This window comes from Polypterus senegalus, chromosome 10 (assembly GCF_016835505.1).
Source record: "Polypterus senegalus isolate Bchr_013 chromosome 10, ASM1683550v1, whole genome shotgun sequence".
NCBI classification, from domain to species: Eukaryota; Metazoa; Chordata; class Cladistia; order Polypteriformes; family Polypteridae; genus Polypterus; species Polypterus senegalus.
Genome location: NC_053163.1, coordinates 113,269,364 through 113,283,345, shown reverse-complemented (window position 1 = coordinate 113,283,345; position 13,982 = coordinate 113,269,364). Strand labels below are relative to the sequence as shown.

At 42.5% G+C, this 13,982-nt stretch overlaps 1 long non-coding RNA gene across 2 annotated transcripts in view; it reads left to right on the top strand.

Annotated features, from left to right (window-relative positions):
- The window catches only part of LOC120537429, a 33,063-nt gene extending 20,686 nt beyond the window's left edge, over positions 1-12,377 (top strand). For both annotated transcript variants that reach the window (XR_005635324.1, XR_005635323.1), the window contains exon 3: positions 12,198-12,377. This is a non-coding gene — a long non-coding RNA (uncharacterized LOC120537429). The remainder of the gene's footprint in view (positions 1-12,197) is intronic.
- The last annotated feature ends 1,605 nt before the right edge of the window (positions 12,378-13,982 follow it).

The following is a 13,982-nucleotide window of genomic DNA, read 5'->3' as shown; positions in this document are numbered from 1 at the left end:
GTGACGTTGCCACAGCTCCGTTTTGTGTGGTTGCAAGTTGTGGACATTGCTGTTTTCTGCTTGTTTCTCAAGGCCATGGCCATGTTGTTTATAGTCGCTATGCCTATTGCTGGGCACGTGACTCACAAGTTATGTCATCAGGTTGCACCTTTTTAATTTGGTGGCACATAGGTTCTAGCGTCCAGGCTTTGGCATTTAGTAGAAAATAAACAGGTAAGTAGCTTTAGAGTTTGTTAGGGGCAAATAAATGTAGTTTGTGTGAGGGGCATTACAACATCATGTTGACTGGGGGTTTGTGCTTCTGGCCTTGATGATCGGTTCTGTTTTAGACGAAGATTCTTACACTTCTTACACCTCCTGGTCATTTCCTCTTTGACTTTCCCACTAGGCACTTGATTTTTTCAGAGTGACCACAACACCAAACCAAAGTCACTCAGCACATGGAGGAAAGTGACTCACTGATCCATTACTTGGCGCTGAAGAAACGAAGCCTTTGTGTTTCTGCCCTGAACGAAATGCAGCTAATGGTTTTTTATCACTGCCTTGCAGGGAACATGGGTTAGAAATCGTCTAGTAAATGAATTCTAAATGTAGCATTTAGATTGTGTATGTCAGAGCCATAAGAAGTGCTTCATGGGGTCGGCTACCTCTTCTGAGCCACAAGCAGGGTCCCGGTCAAGTCTCAGCTCTTCTTAATGAAGTCCAGAAGCCTCCTGCTGGGATTCTCATTCTGAACTTCCAGCTTGTGCTTCATTCGGCCATCTTTGCATTCCCTGGCTGGGGTTCAGATCTTTATTTTATGTCTTTTTTGCCTGTTTTTGATTCTTTTGTTTACTTTATGTGGTGGACGGCCTGGGCTCCTACCCCGTCTGTTTATTGGAAGGACCAGGGACCATGCAGGGCATTGTCTCCCCTGCAGCTCTACATGGCAGCCCCCTTGGGTTGCAGCAGTGCCACAGTTTCACACCGGCTGTCATGGAAATTGGAGTTCTGTATGTCAGCCCAGTTGGGTTCTGTGGGTGCTGCCAGGAATTGTGGTGCCCTAATTTGTCAAGGCTCCCACCTCACCAGGAAGTGCTTCTGAACTACGTTAATGGATAACCGGCACTAATCACAGGTGCAGGATAAAAGGAGCCCACTGCCACTGCTCAAGGAGAGGATTGGAGACAGAAAGAGAGAAAGAGAGAGAGAGAGAAAGAGAGAGAGAGACAGAGAGAGAGAGAGAGAGACAGAGAGAGAGAAGGCAAAGGGCTTGGGGCTTTTATTGTGCTTTGGACTGTGCTCTGTGCTGGGCAGGTGGGAAACGCTGGAAAAGCATTTCCCACAAGAAAAATAAAAAAACATGTCTGACTGAACTTGTGTCCGGCATCTGTCTGGGTTGGGTTTGGGGAGCTGAGCGCCCCCTGCAGGCCACAATTAATATTGCCTGTAGTAATTATATGTGTCCTTTGTTTTTCATTGCTGCGGTGGGCTGGCGCCCTGCCCGTGGTTTGTTTCCTGCCTTGCGCCCTGTGTTGGCTGGGATTGGCTCCTGCAGACCCCTGTGACCCTGTAGTTAGGATATAGAAGGTTGGATAATGGATGGATGTTTTTCATTGCTTCTGTGTATCGATGCCTGTATTTTTTGGGCACAGTCTCCCAAGATGCAGGGCCACCTGCCGATCACTGCCAGGAACTGCCCACCTGCCCATAAATCCAGAGGGTCTCTCACAGTTCTTGGTGGGTCATTTGAGTGCACTTGGGAGTTTTGGTGAGTTTCTTTGTTCCTGGATTTTTGACCAGATTCTGCCCTGTGTTTTGACCTTGCTTTGGATTTGTGATTTTTGGGACTGCGTTTGCTTAGGATTGCATTGTTGTCTGGACAAATCCTTTATGCCATTTGTGATCTACAGAGCTTTGCTTTTTGGCAGAACATTCTTGTGAAAATCATTTTTTCCAGTTTTATAATATTCTGTGTTTGCCCTTGTTATGCGCTGGGTTTGATGGTTTCCCTCTCTAGTGGGCATTTTTGTAGTGCTTTTTGGGACTTGTGTGCTTTCGGATTTCTTAGTATCAACACTTTGCATGGAAGTCTAACAAATTGAACCTGAACGTCTCCAAAACCAAGGAGATGATTGTGGACTTCACGTTGAAGAAGCGAAGGAGCTGCACCCCACTTGGGATCAGCAGCTATAGGTATTGTGTGGTGTAAATCTCTGAGGACCTGACCTGGAGTAACCGCACCTCTACTCTGGTACAGAAAGTATCACCTCATGCAACTGAGGAACTTCAAAATCTCGTCTGCCATACTTCAAAGCATTCTTCAGTGCTACTAGAGGGTCCGAGCTCACTGGGTGCATTACTGCCTGGTTTGGTACCTGCAACTTTCAGGAGCACAAAGCCCTGCAAAGAGCGATTTGGTGTGCTGAGTGGATCATCCAGAAGGCACTGCCAAGCCTGGGAGATATCTACTGTACACCGATCTGTGTACATCCAGGACAAAACAGACAATGGCAGACATGTTTCACCTAAGCCATGGACTTTTTCAGAAGCTGTATTCAGGCAACGCCTCTGTAGCTACATTACTAGGATGAGAGGCAGGCTGAGGAGAAGTATTTTTGCCCGCAGGCCATATGAATTTTAAATTCTGACTTCTCTCAGCTCATGCCTTGATTGAGTATCTGGGAGTGAAGTGGAGTTTTAGAGCGAAATAATAGATCGTTGTTTGGAACACACGCATTTCATGTCTGTTCCGTTTCTACAGTAATCTGTGTCAACACATTGTTAAAACAGAAACTTTTTATATTCTAGTAGTAGATGACAAAATGTAGGCATAAACTATATAATGTATGAAGCCTGAAGTCCAAATAGCAAAGAAACATTTTCACAAGAATAACACAATTGCACTTTTATTCAAACATATAACTGCAGAAACAAAAAGCCGCCTTAACATGCGACATTAACACCAGTTTACTGTAACTGACTCCGTGGCTCAATAGACTCAGCCCCCGCTTGGGAATCAAGGGTCGTGGGTTCGATCCTGCCCCTCCGTTTTGAGAAGTAAACTGCTCTTGTCTTACTGTTTTACAATAAAAGCATACATTTGATTTCAGTCTGTAACAGCCGTGCAGTTTATGATCCTTGTAAAGGTTAGCTTTTTTTTTTTCACTTTTCACTCTCTCAGTCGCGTTCAGAATCAATCCATACAACCCCATCTGACACGGCTGTTTCACTAAACCCCCCCCCCGGTTCTGACACACAAACGCTGGCGAAGCTGCCTTCTTCGTATCTCACCGTCACTTGCTTTTCGTCTTATTGAGTGTTCCTGCCAGTCCCGCATGTTGCTGTATGCTTTTTCTTTTGTACTACAGGACATGCAGAGGAAAGAATGGTAAAGACCAGTAACTTCGGCGCTATATGCAATCATCAGACACTCCCCATCTGCCCGTGTCGTTCAAGCACAGGAACATATATTAGTGTAAAAGTATAACAAAAGTGCACTTTTATTCAAGTGCACTTTTTCCATGCCTTTTCCTGTAAGAAGCAGTGTACACACTTCTCTCTATCCAGCATACAGCAACATGCGGGACTGGCAGGAACACTCAATAAAACTGAATAAAAAGAAAATCAAGTGACGGTGAGATACGAAGAAGGCAGCTTCGCCAGCGTCTGTGTGTCAGAACGGTGGGGGGGGCGTTAGTATGCATCGTGGTACAACGCAGAGCTATAGCGCGTCTGTATTCTGTTTCTTTTGTACTCGAGGGCACGCAGAGGAGAGAATAGTAAAGAGCAGTAAGTTCGGCGCTATATGCAATCATCAGACACTCCCCATCTGCCCGTTGTTTTGTTATACTTTTCAATACTTTTATACTGCTCAAACTGGCATGCTCAAAAAATACACGTGTAATGCCACGAAAAGTGCACGCAGACACTTCATTTCTCAAACAAAACAAGTGCACTTTTATTCAAAACTACCTGTATAACCGAAGAAAAAAGAAAGCAAGTTACAGTAGGCGATTGATACGACACCTTGCATGGTGCAATGCTAAGAAGTGCAGATTTTCATTCCGTGCTATATGAAATCATCACATTCAAATATTAACAGTTCCCACACACCCAAGGACCGTCCTTCCTACATTTACGACACGTGTACTTGTTGCCGTGTACACACCTCTCTGTGCTTATGGTTTCTATTACACTGAATGAGCACCTGACACTGTACTTTCTTCCCTGGGGGAAGGTCCCGCATCAGAGAATTTCCAGTTCTTGCATAAATTCACACCCGATCTGACGCTGTTCGTTTTCAAATAATATTGCATTAGTGCGATTATATTTTCACATATATTGTCTCTTTCTTTCAGGTGTGTAATAGAAACCACAGCATAGAGAGAAGTGTGTACATTGCTTCTTACAGGAAAAGGCGATGGAAAAAGTGCACTTGAATAAAAGTGCACTTTTGTTATACTTTACACTAATATATGTTCCTGTGCTTGAACGACACGGGCAGATGGGGAGTGTCTGATGATTGCATATAGCGCCGAAGTTACTGGTCTTTACCATTCTTTCCTCTGCATGTCCTGTAGTACAAAAGAAAAAGCATACAGCAACATGTCGACTGCAGAGGTCTCTCACAGTGGTGTGATCATTTGAGGCACGGGTTGACTTGTCTGATGCACCTGTTGAGCTTTGATTTTTCTAGATGAGGTCGAAAATCCTTTATGCCATTTGTGATCTACAGAGCTTTGCTTTTGGCAGAACATTCTTGTGAAAATCATTTTTCCAGTTTTATAATATTCTGTGTTTGCCCTTGTTATGCGCTGGGTTTGATGGTTTCCCTCTAGTGGGCATTTTGTAGTGCTTTTTGGGACTTGTGTGCTTTCGGATTTCTTAGTATCAACACTTTGCATGGAAGTCTAACAAATTGAACCTGAACGTCTCCAAAACCAAGGAGATGATTGTGGACTTCACGCTGAAGAAGCGAAGGAGCTGCACCCCACTTGGGATCAGCAGCTATAGGTATTGTGTGGTGTAAATCTCTGAGGACCTGACCTGGAGTAACCGCACCTCTACTCTGGTACAGAAAGTATCACCTCATGCAACTGAGGAACTTCAAAATCTCGTCTGCCATACTTCAAAGCATTCTTCAGTGCTACTAGAGGGTCCGAGCTCACTGGGTGCATTACTGCCTGGTTTGGTACCTGCAACTTTCAGGAGCACAAAGCCCTGCAAAGAGCGATTTGGTGTGCTGAGTGGATCATCCAGAAGGCACTGCCAAGCCTGGGAGATATCTACTGTACAATCGATCTGCTTAATCACTGTCATTTTATTCTGCATCAGTGCTACTCGGGCTATGTCAGCTTTCAATTATGCTAATTATATCACTTTATGCAGCATTAGCACTTTCTAGTTACTACACTGTAACTAAGGTTTCTGCATTTAACTTGTGGATTAAATATCCACCTTAATAAACGGTTACGTGTCTGTGCGCCTGTGTGTCCATCCAGCTGCCATGTCTCTGTTATACCAAAAGATGGCGCATCACCAACATTTTTAGTAATAAAGCACTGCCTTTGTCATTCCAGTAGATGGTACATCACAAACATTAACACTGCTTTTATGAATCCTTAAGCAAATGGCATACAGTATAACAGAGACATATGCATTGCTTCTCTCATTCCAACAGATGGTGCATTAAAACTATTTTTACAAATCCAACACAAAATGGCATTTAATAGAGGTACACGATTTGCTTGGCTATTATATTAGATTTTGTTTTATGCTCAGCTGATGGAAAAGTTTATGCCACAGTAACATTTTACTGCCATTGCATTGTACAAGAGAGCAGGTGTCAATGAAGGGAGGCAGCTTGATAGATAAGGTCTCGAGGACTCTAAAAATATCCAAATCTTATTATGTGATATCATCTACTGTTAAATTCTGCGCTGTATTTCTAAAATTTTTATTATTATGCTGTATTAAGGATTTGTTCTGTTCTGTGTATTGTGTTATATTGACTCCCTTCTTTTGACACCCACTGCACGCCCAACCTACCTGGAAAGGGGTCTCTCTTTGAACTGCCTTTCCTGAGGTTTCTTCCATTTTTCCCTACAAGGTTTTTTTTTGGGAGTTTTTCTTTGTCTTCTCAGAGAGTCAAGGCTGGGGGGCTGTCAAGAGGCAGGGTCTGTTAAAGCCCATTGCGGCACTTCTTATGTGATTTTGGGCTATACAAAAATAAATAGACTGTAATGAACGAAACCTTTATCTTGGAAGATGAAGCACCATGATTCTCCATGCCTCACTGGTTTGGCGTCTGCACCACTGACCCCTGAGCTTCCTCGTCGCCTTGTCTATGGCTCATTTTTGCCAGCTGAAGGCGTGATAGAGTTGTGGTAAAGAGTGATGTCACACCAGTTGAAGAGGAGTCTGTGCACCAGCAGTGGTAAGAGAAGGAGGCCCATCTGTCCACACTTCCAGTGACCAATGGGCGTCCACCATGCCAGCCCCACACCACTGGCTTGTGCTCCTTTGAATTTCGTATGAATCCCATATGTTGAGCTGGATGGGGAGCGACAGACTGAAAGACGCACAAGGATCTGGAGACATAAACCACACACACACACACACACACCATTCTTTCTGCCCTATTCTGTCAGGTTTTAACAGAACGTCACGGTGTTTCAACACCTGATTCAGAAAGGACGTTTCCATTAGTGCCACTTTTCAGTTACTCTAAAAGAAATAAATAAATATCTGAGAAGTGGAAACACACGTAAAGGATTCCTGGACATTTAACGATTTTAATCTGCTCTGCATTATTACTGTTGAATGCCTTGTGCTAATGGCTAACGTCTAATGGGATAGCTGGCTGCTGTGCAGGGGGCTTTGGTGGGGGGTGGCAGTGGTGTCCATGTAGTTTAACGCCTTTGCCCCCTTGCTGCTTTTCTATTCAGAGCTGGTTAGTCAATAGTAGGAAGTTATAAGAAGAGGTCTGAACAGACTCTGCCACCCTCAGCCAGGCTAAGCACCCTAAATGTTAACTCTTCTGTCACATTGACACTGTCACTTGTCCTCTAGGCTCTCTTCAAATGACTTATTCAATTTCTTGAATGTGGAAGTTTATTAACTGCTATTACAAGAGTTTGAGAAGATTACCGCATCCTGCCATACATTAAAGTCCCCCACAGCTGACTGAATAAAGTGGGTCCAGGTGGGTTAATGGCGAGCACTAGTTTGGACAGGAATGGGCATTGGGATCAAGGTGGGTTGACACGATAGTGATAAAGGTGTGTGTCAAGTCAATGCAGTGCTCATGGTGAACTGGTGATGAGATGGTGGTCTGAACTTGGGAGTAGTGGAGTTAACTGATTGGATGTGCAGATAGTGTTGGTCCTGGGTTATCTAATTAGACAGAGGTCTGTAGAGATGTTCTGGTGCCTGCTCATCCAGATCTTGGAGCTGCCCCATTGGACAGCTGCTGTTGTAGGGTAAGTTAATGGGGCAGAAGGCCAATGTAGGACTTGGTCGTAGCCATACAGGCTTGTACAGTAGGTCATCTGCTTGAAAATGGACCGGGGTTGATCATGAGACATTCTGATAGGGTAGAAGGTGATCTGGGCTTTGAATGTACAATTTAGTACAGTAAGTTAATCTAAATGAATCCCAGCATCCCCTTTTAAGTGAGTTAAATTCTTTCAATGGAATAGATCGACCCAAACTATGTAATTTCTCAGTAGAAACCTCCACCTGAGTCCTTAACCCAGTAGCAGCAAGCTTTTTTAAAGAGTCTCCAGTGTCCTTATTGATATTGTAGATGACATAGTGAACTCATTAGATACGGGGGTCTTCCCTGTCTCTCTATAGACCGCAGTGGTAAAACCCCTGCTCAAGAAAAGTAATCTCAACTCCTCTATGACCAATTTCTAACCTGACTTTCTTAAGTAAAATTCCAGAAAAGGCACTTATTAAGCAGTTAAATGATTACTGGCGGCATGGTGGCGCAGTGGGTAGCGCTGCTGCCTCGCAGTTAGGAGACCCGGGTTCGCTTACTGGGTCCTCCCTGCGTGAAGTTTGCATGTTCTCCTCGTGGCTGTGGTCCAGTTTCCTCCCACAGTTCAAAGACATGCAGTTAGGTGGATTGGCGATTCTAAATTGTCCCTAGTGTGTGCTTGGTGTGTGTGTGTGTGTGTGCCCTGCGGTGAGCTGGCACCCTGCCTGGGGTTTGTTTCCTGCCTTGCACCCTCTGTTGGCTGGGATTGGCTCCAGCAGACCCCCGTGACCCTGTAGTTAGGAAATAGCGGGTTGGATAATGGATGGATGGATAAATGATTACTTGCTTCAACATTCTATTCTTGACAAATTTCAGTCAGGTTTTAAAATAAGCCATAGTACAGAAACTGTGCTGGCTAAAGTAGTAACTGATTTGTGCGTTAACGCGGGCAGAGGCCACATAGCTGTTCTTATTCTCTTAGACTTGAGGGCAGCATTTGACACCATTGACCAAAGTATTCTTATTTATTGCCTCAGTCAATGGGCAGCATCGTATATTAGTTTCAGTCTTACTTAAAAGGTAGAAAATCTTTGATAGTGGTGGTAATTATACTTTAAAGACACATGATGTTGAATATGGTGTACTCTTCTGGGTCTCAAGCTTCCATTAGGTTAGATTATCTCAAAGCACAAGGTGAGCTACCACAGCCATGCAGATGACATGCAGCTTTATCTATCAATAGCGCCTGATGACCCTGATGCTCTCTGATCCAATGCCTTAGCAGTATTTCAAATTAGATGAGCAGTAACTTTCTCAGACTAAATAAGGAAAACAAAACTAATCTTAGTGATTGGCAAACATGGAAATTGCAAGGGTATCTATACTAATAAAAGGCAAAGCCCTCACTGACTAACTGACTGACTCACTGACTGACTGACTTGTCACTAATTCTCCAACTTCCCGTGTAGGTAGAAGGCTGAAATTTGGCAGGCTCATTTCTTACAGCTTACTTACAAAAGTTAGGCAGGTTCATTTCGAAATTCTACGCATAACGGTCATAACTGAACCCATCACCACGCCTCCCACCTAGTTGGCTGCCTGCCTATATTGCATCCACCATCCCCATGCCTCCAATGTAATTGAGTGTCTGCCCATATGAGGCCGTCCATCACCAGCAATCCAATAGACACGCTGCCGCTACGAGGCGTTTGTCATGCCTAAGACAAATACGATTTTCGCGAGATACAAGTTTAATGAGAAGACGCAGGGTATAAACAAAACTTTTGATCACTTTGTAACGGAGTTAAAATTGCTGGTGAAGGACTGTGCTTATGCAAACGAAGATGAGATGGTCTATACACTATAGACTAGTGTTTGGCACAAACTCAGCGAAAGTGCGAGAGAAACTTTTAAGCGCCGGGTCTGAGCTAACATTAAATAAAGCGGTGGACATTGCAAGATCGCACAAGATAGCACAATCACGGCTGCGAACCTTCTCAGAGCGGCTCACGTGAACTGACTATGAACGCAGTACGTACACAAAAAGCAAGAGCACCAAAGAGCGCTGAGCAAAAAACGCATTACACAATTGAGAAGGCAGCAAAAGAATATGAAGTGAGTGATGCATACAAGCATATTCATTAGTGCAGGTACTGCAGAAACAAAGCACACGGTGGAAAAAGTGAATGTCCAGCTAAAGGAAGACAGTGTAAAAAATGTGGTAAATTGAACCACTTCGCTAAAGTTTGCAGGACTAGGAAAGGTAAACCCGTGCATTCAGTGTGTGATGTCTCAGATAAAGAGGAAGATGAGTTGTTTGTTGATGCAGTAAGAAAGGAACAACCCTCTGAATCTGAACAAGCCTTTGTAGACATATCAGTAGGAAAACAAGGTGTAAAGCTTAAGTTTAAATTAAGTTCATAGACACGCTGCTGCTAAATATTCGCAGGCAGATCCACAACTTAATGCCGGGAATGCCTGTTAAACATCTTAGATTCACGAGTACCAATTTGGGTAGTGAACACTTCGATGAATGAAACCTGTTATCTTTACAACGGTTGACAAACACGGAATGTAACTTGAACACAACACATCCTCCAAATACGAACCTGATTGAAAGAAATAATGATAATCAAATCCTTGAGTACAGCAACACTCATAACAGTGACAAAACAATTACATTGACAATCATGTTACGTTATTTTTAAAATGTTTCCTTTTCTTTTTCATAACTACTTTAACACACTACTTCTTCTCTGCGAAGCGCGGGTATTTTGCTAATTAGAAATAAACTTGATGCCTTATGCTTAAAAATAATGGTGGAGGTAAGAATTTAGGGATAATCATCGACCCTGACCTAAACTTTAAATCACGTATTAATCAGATTACTAGGACTGCATTTTTTCACTTAAGGAATAAAGCAAAAGTTACACCTCTTATGACTTTACAAGACCCTGAAAAATGAGTTCACGTTTTTGTTTTTAGTCGAGTAGATTACTGTGATGCACTCCCAACAGGGCTACCTAAGAAAGACTTCAATCAGCTGCAATTTGTGCAGAATGCAGCAGCAAGAATCTTAACTAGAAAAAGAAAATGTGAGCACATTTCGCCAGTTTTAGTATCGTTACATTGGTTACCCATGTCATTTAGAATTGACTTTAAAATACTACTAATGGTGTATAAAGCCTTCAATACAACGTTTTTCAACGAGTTGTTTTAAAAGAGTACTGTGCGTTACATCTCGCAGCTGACACTGTAACTGTGTAGTCTGACGCTTCACGTACAGTCGTGCCATTCTCCAAATGACTACTGATTGTTTGAATATTTGTAAGGAGACAGTTTGCCGGATTGTAACCAAAGACTTGGGAGAAAGAACGTTCTGCGTGAGATTTGTTCTTCATGCCTTGACCACAGAGCAGAAACAAGAATGAGTTGTTTACCGCTAGGATCTTCTTTAAATGGGATAAAATGAACACTTTTGGGAAAATATCATTACCATTGACGAAACATGGTGTTTTGCCTACGCTGCAGACCTGGTGGGGCAAACCTCTCCACAACCAAACAAACTGATTTCAAAAATTGAGAGTGAAGATGACGCTCATTGCTTTTTTCAGCAAAGAACGTGTAATTCATTGAGAGTTTGTCCCTGAAGGACAGAAAGTACATGCCAAATTCTACGTGGGTGTTTTGGATCGGGTAGTGAAGAGAATTCGACGAGTAGAACGTTCCTTCCTTACGATATCGTGCCATCTCATAAAGTTGCAATTGTAAAGAAGCTTCTGGTGAACAGGAACGTCGCTGTTCTTCACCACCTACCTTACTCGCCAGATCTTGCACCTGCTGACTACTTTATCTTCCACAGGTTAGAATTTCCCTTAAAGGACTTTTTCATTTATGTTAGGTAGAATGCCCAGAGGGGACTGGGCGGTCTCATGGTCTGGAATCCCTACAGATTTTATTTTTTCTCCAGCCGTCTGGAGTTTTTGTTTTTCTGTCCCCCCTGGCCATTGAACCTTACTCTTATTCGATGTTAATTAATGTTGATTTATTTTGTTTTATAATTGTGTCTTTCATTTTTCTATTCTTTAATATGTAAAGCACTTTGAGCTACTGTTTGTATGAAAATGTGCTATATAAATAAATGTTGTTGTTGTTGTTAAAAGGGTGGCATTTTCAAACGGAGGAAGAAATTCAGTGTGCAGTGGAAAACGGAGCTAAACAGCATTTTAAAAACTACTTTCCTGGAGGGCATGAAGAAGTTGAAGGAACGTGCAAAACAAGTGTATTGATCAAGGAGGAATGTTGTTTGAAGAATAAAAATAATTGATGTCCATATAAGAAGTTATCTGTGTTTTATGACACTTGTCTAAAAACCTTTGAGCCTCACCTTGTAGTCGTACCCCTTCCAATATTTCAAAATGCCTGTCTCCCTAACATTTCCAAGTCATAACCTTACATCTACTAATGGTGGTCTGCTTAAAATTCCAAGAGCCAAGCCTAAAAAAGGAGGTTACATAGCCTTTTGCTGTTATACACCTAAAATCCTGAATACTTTAACAACAGAAATTTGCCAGGCTAATACTATGGAGCATTTCAAAAAAACTGCTAAAAACTAATTCTTTTAATTTGGCTTTTTCGTATCTTCATAGATTGTATGGGTATCGAATTATCATATTCTTCATGGATCTGCAGTCTGTTACTAATCCCCATTATTTTCTGCTGTCTTTTCCAGTTCTTCTGTGGTGGCGATCTGCGCCACCACCACCTGATCAACGCACCATACAGCCCCCTGAGATGACGAAATGAAGGCGGGTGTCTCTGCTGTCCATGAGACCAGCTTCATCAAATCCTATCATGTGAAACATGAAAACTAAGAGGTTTGATTTAGGAACATTTATGTTTGGTAGAATATTGAGTGTGGGCTGGGTGGTCTCTTGGCCTTGGACCCCCTGCAGATTTTGTTTCATTTCTCCAGCCTAGGTTGAGTTATTTGCTTTTTCTGTCCTCAAGGCACATCTGACCTTACCTTGTTTTGTTGTTACTTGTCTTTTAATATCATTGCCTAACCTTAATTGTTTTTCTTTTCTTGTTACCTTCTCTTTGTCGTCTTGTTAAGCACTTTGAGCCACGTCGTTGTATGAAAATGTGGTTTGGAAATAAATAAATGTTGTTGTCGAGTGTTATCTGAATGGCTGGGCATCAGAAGAAGACGATGAGGTTCACTGATTACATAGGGAGCTGTTTTGGCTCCTGGGGCTGGCTGGCAAGGTGTGCTATGATCCTGAGTTAGATAAATGATCAAGAGGCTGATGGCGGTCTGAGGGTTATTTTGATTTTGAGGGATGTTGATTGGACAGGAGATTACAGCCAGCCCCTTATCCATGCAGCAAGTTGATTAATAGGCCGAGGAACCAATACCTGTTTTGTAGTTAGCCAATTGGACAAGTGTATGTGAACATTTAGTTGTAGCTACTGTATATACTCGCGGATAAGTCGGGAGTTGATTTTAACATATCATTTCTGGTATTTTATAATGTTGGTCATATAAGTCGCATGCAGAAAACTCACACTATTGGTCCAAGAGATTATGATCTGCTAATACCCATCTGAGAGAGTAACCACGGAGCACGCTGCCTTTCTTATCTATGTGGGTGCAGCAATGCGCTGTATCAGCGTGTGCTCCTCACCTCTCTCTATTGTGCCTACGTGACCACACGGTACTTACCTGAACTATTCTGAAGCGACGTTTGCACTGATTTGTGTTTTTTTGTATCTCACACCCTCATACACCTTTATCGTAAGAGCATCTCTTATCAGAAGAAAATATGAAGCTGGTTTTAAATTAAATGTTGTTGAAGTTTCGAAAGAAATTGGTAACTTGTGCTGCTGCAACAAAATTCAATGTGTCTGAGAAAATGATGTGAGATTGGAGGAGACAAGAAGATGTAAAAAAGAAAACATTAAGTGTCTAATTTTTGAACGGGTGTAGAAGTCGGGGTCTGATTTTATGTTTGAGTTTTCAGGTTTCAAGACCTAACTTATACGTGAGTATATATGGTATATGACCGTATGACTATGTTGGCATTGTAGTTATCTGCGATTTTATCCAGGACTTTGACGATATTTTTAATCTTTCACGGTCTCTTGTTGTGGCTGACTCTGAGAGATTTAAATATTCATGTCTGTTGTCCGATGAAGCCCTTGGTTAAAGACTTTTTAAGTCTGGTGGACTCCTTTAATTTAGATCGGGTGGTTTCAAGTCCTCCACATCAAAAACGTCATGTGTTGACTTCTTTCTCTTGGCCGCCCTGTAAATAATGTGGAGATGTTTGATGCCGGCATTTCTGACCACTATGAAGTCATCTTTGAATTCAAACTCTTGTGTCCCCTCAGGAATTTCACACAATCCTAGCGTTACCTACGTTCGATGAATGCTGAATCTGCACTGCAGTTTTCTGATACTTTTTCAAATGTTCGCTCACCTATGTCACGTGACAGAAGCCCTCTCTGTTTGTTT